Raw genomic sequence first — 4,586 nt, 5'->3', positions numbered from 1 at the left:
ATCGAGTGAAATCACCGCAGAATTGGGCAGTGTCGTTGAGTACATCGCATTTAAGAGACATCTAGTATTAGAAAAAGAGAATCTATTGGGGATAAAACCCGATTGGTCAGGATGAATTATAGAGCCTATGTGCTTATTTAACCGGTTGGTTAGGACTTTAGCAATTATCTTTTGGTCTGAGTTGAGAAGACTTAGGGGACGATAGGAAGAAACATTAGTTTCGTCTCTGTCTTTTTTCAGGAGGAGACATATATGGGCATCGTAGAAAGAATGAGGGAATGAGCCGTTTAACACTGCGCAATTTACCATCCGAAGTAGCAGGGGAGCGATAACGTCAATATGTGTCTTATAAAGCTCTATCCCGAAACCGTCCGGACCACATGCTTTTCCATTAGGAAAGGAGCAGATTGCATTTCTAATTTCCTCCAGCGTAAAGTCTGCATCGAGTAAGCCCCGTGCAGCCTCAGGAAGAGTCGGGATGTCTAAAGCATTAAGAAAATTAGTGATTTCAGCAACTGTGGCCGTAGTACTAGATGTGTATAACTGACAATAAAAACTGCGAAATCTGTCATTTATCTGCTTGTGATCGGACAGCAACTGGCCAGTTGCAGAGAGAATTCTGTGTATCGCCCTTTCAGCTTGAATGCCCTTCAGCTGTCTGGAAAGCACCTTGTCAGCCTTTTCACCAAGCTCAAAATGCTTCTGTTTTAATCGACGAATACAATTCATGACCTGCTCCCCCAACATGTGGTTGTAGTCATATTTCAATTTGAGAATGGTATTAAGTGTGTCAGCAGCCCCGGTATCGCGATACTTCTCCTCCAACACAGACAGCTCTGCCTCAATATTAGTACGCAGCCTGAGTTTGTCCCTCTTCTGAGAAGCTTGATAAGCAATAATATGGCCTCTAATAACGACTTTAAAGGACTCCCACAAAACAGAGTCTGAAACTACACCATTATCATTAAATTGTAAAAATTCTGCGATTTTAGTAGATAGGTAAACCGTAAAAGAGTCATTTAGATATAAAGAGGGGTTAAATTTCCAATTGTATTGGGGGGTATATAGGTTGAAGTCAATTACCGTTGAGAGAGGTGCGTGGTCCGAAACTAAAATACTGTGATAAGTGGAACTAACCACTTTCGAAATAAGCCTGGAATCAATAAGAAAATAGTCAATTCTACTGAAGCTGCCATGGACAGGGGAGAAGAAAGAGTATTGCTTTTCTAACGGATGCTGGTGCCTCCAAATGTCAACCAAGTCCAAAGATTTAGTAAGAGTATTGAGTACAGAAACAGCTCTCAAGGTTGGGGCCAGGGACGCAGAAGACCTATCCAACAATGGACCGAAATAACAATTAAAATCACCACCGATAATGATATTATGGTCATTGTATTGTGAGACAAGATTGAATATTTTACTAAAGAAGTCAGGGTTGTCAAAATTAGGGGCATAGATGTTCAAGAGGACTACAGGGGTGGAGTTGACTGTACCTGTAACAAGTATGAACCTCCCACCTGGATCACATATCTGAGTTTTGAATATAAAAGGAATAGTTCTGCGAACAAGAATGGCAACCCCTCTCGCCCTGGAAGAAAAGGCGGACTGGTACACCTGTGACACCCATACCGATCTTAATCGCCTCTGCTCTGAAGGTTGGATATGGACTCGTTTCTTCTTTCTGCATCAAGTAAGGAATGTAGTGAAAGTTCCCAAGAGGTTAAAAACACCACTGAAAAAATGCCATCAGACCTGAGTTGGGACACTTGGATTATGGAGCTTCTGGACCAAGAGAGTGGATGGGAGCATGTGTTTAATAAGTAAGAGAATAACGTCCCCCAAAATGTTTACATTTCAAAGCTCATGCATACATTAGTGATGGGCAGATGAAGCATTGAAGCTTTTCATCCAATTGGTTCACCCCAGCGCAAAGCTTCTTGAAGCTTTATTTGCTCTAGTAGGACACCTACTGGACGTAAAAATATTAGTTGGCATGAATTTGAAGAGTGTGGCCTTTTGCACACAGCCTGTAAATGTCAACAACAAAAGGAGTGTGTAAAACATGTATATTGTAGTGATGCAGTATACTGTGTATATTTATACTGGCAGTATGGAAAATGATTATTTGGAAATGCTTAAAATGGAAATGATCATTTACTGTGAGGTGAGGTGTGGTTGGGGTGTGGACAGTGGTTGTGCTTTTGTAACGTTGAGGTATGGACAGCTACACACTGAGGCGTCAGTCCTGCCCATATTTTATTCAGTAAAAACTAAATTTTCACTGCTTTTATGACCTTTTTAGTGGGGAGAACATAGCTAGGATTTAATGATTTAACAAATCTTATAAATCCTTTGTCCTCCACAATGCTAAATGGCTGGGAGTCCTCAATCACCATGCTAACCAGGTTTTCATCTATTTGAGATTGTTCTCCTGAGGAAAGACAATAAAAACAAAGCACAAATATAAATATCACACACGTAACTTATTACAGTTTGTATAATATTGTTATATCATTTAGTAACATTACGGCATGCTATTATTATCATGGCATTTGATGGCTCACCTGGTCTTGCTCAACAATCGCTGTTCCCCTTATTCTCATGCAAAGCTCTGTAGTGCCTAAGCATGGATGAGGTGTTGTTGTTATATCCCAGCTCCCTGGCACATAGCAAACACTTCACCTTGTACAAAAGTAAATACAGCTTAACTTAAATTGTATTGCACCATCAGTATTATGAAAATACATCTTCTGTAGAAATACCTTGTTGGGAGGAATAAGATCAAAATGTTCCCACACAGGGGAGGACATCCTCCTCTTCTTAGCTGGCTCCATTCTCTCCTGAGTTTCTCTCCTCACTCTCATAAACCTCCAAACTGCCTCCCAGCTGTCTCCAACTCTCACTAACCGCAGCTCTCCATCAAACACCCACATTTTGATTGAAGTCTGAGGGGTTTGTATCGCTGTCACATCTCGCGGCAAAGTTCGAACCACTTCATGAACCAGTCACGTGGTACAGCCGGGCAGCGAGGCTTCGGACGTCATCATTTTCAGCTCCTCCCATAAATGAAGCAAGCCTCGATACGTGCATCGCGGAAACGCCCCCTCCATTACTCGACACATCACTAGCATACATGCACATCTAGTGCTCAGCGTCTAATTGTGTGTTTGTGTTTTTACCTTTTTGCAGTAGCGTAGTGAAACATTTGGGCGGTGGATAAATAATGGAAAATAAAATTCAGACTAGAGACGGCTTCAGGTGAGTACACGTGGTGCACAAGGACCAAAGCTCACCTTCTCAACCTGGACAAAATGAATTATTTTACACTGATACTGTAAACTTTTGTTTGTGTGTCAGGTTTCCATACATCGGAAACAGCTGCTGCATCTGTAATTCTGTCCATCCTGAGGAGAGTCCACACTCTACATCAGATCCTTGGCTCACCTATAATGATGCACAGGTGCTGCACACAACTGGATCTGCAGCTTGTGAGGAACAGCAGCATATACGAAGGGGATAAATAGAATAAATAGGAATAAAAAATAAAAATACAAGTGAATTGCACATTTCAAGTATTGAGTCTATTGCACTGTTGACTATTTACAAAAGTATTGCACAAAAGGTATTGCACAGTGAGGTGAAGAGGCACTACAGCTTAGTTGTTCCCCCCTCCTTTGTCCTCCTGTTTCCCCTCCCTCTCCCCTCCAGAGAGGAGTTAAACAGTCTGATGGCGTGTGGGACAAAGGAGTTTTTAAGTCTGTTAGTTCTTGTCTTTGGGAGAAGCAACCTGTCACTGAACAGACTCTTCTGGTTGTTAATGGCCATGTGCAGAGGATGCCCAGCATTGTTCATAATGTCCATCAGTTTCTTTAATGTCCTTTTCTCTGCCACTGTCACCAGAGTGTCCAGCTTCATGCCGACCACAGAGCTAGCCCTCCTGATCAGTTTCTCCAGCCTGGATGAGTCCTTCTTTGCTGTGCTGCTCCCCCAGCACACCAAAACAAAACAAAAGAGATCGTTGACTTCAGGAGAGCACAGTGGGATCACTGCCCACTTAACATGAATGGATCCTCTGTGGAGGTCGTCAAGAGCACCAGATTTCTTGGTGTCCACCTGGCGGAGAACCACTCCTGCTCCCTCAACACCAGCTCCATAACCAAGAAGGCCCAGCAGCGTCTCTACTTCATGCAGAAGCTGAGGAAAGCCCATCTCCCACCATCCATTCTCACCACCTTTTACAGTGGGACTAATGAGAGCATCCTAAGTAGCTGCATCACTGTCTGGTATGGTAACTGCAGCGTATTGGATCGCAGTACCCTACAACGGATTGTGAGAGCAGCTAAGAAGGTCATTGGAGCCCCTCTCCCCTCCTTATAACACCCGCTTGCTGGAGGACCCCACACAGCCTTCAAACACACTCTTCACCCTGCTGCCTTCTGGAAAGAGGTCCCACAACATCCGGGCCCTCGCTACCAAACTACGGAAAAGTTTCTTCCCACAAGCCGTCAGACCCCTGAACACTCAGTGACTGCACTGGCACACGCACACCTTCACACATGTCACTACCAAGCACTTATCTGCAGTAT

Source organism: Diplotaxodon limnothrissa, linkage group LG6 (assembly GCF_057381915.1).
Source record: "Diplotaxodon limnothrissa isolate DT_005_m linkage group LG6, D_limnothrissa_male_GT1.1, whole genome shotgun sequence".
NCBI lineage: Eukaryota > Metazoa > Chordata > Actinopteri > Cichliformes > Cichlidae > Diplotaxodon > Diplotaxodon limnothrissa.
Note: the sequence above shows the minus strand (reverse complement) of the source record.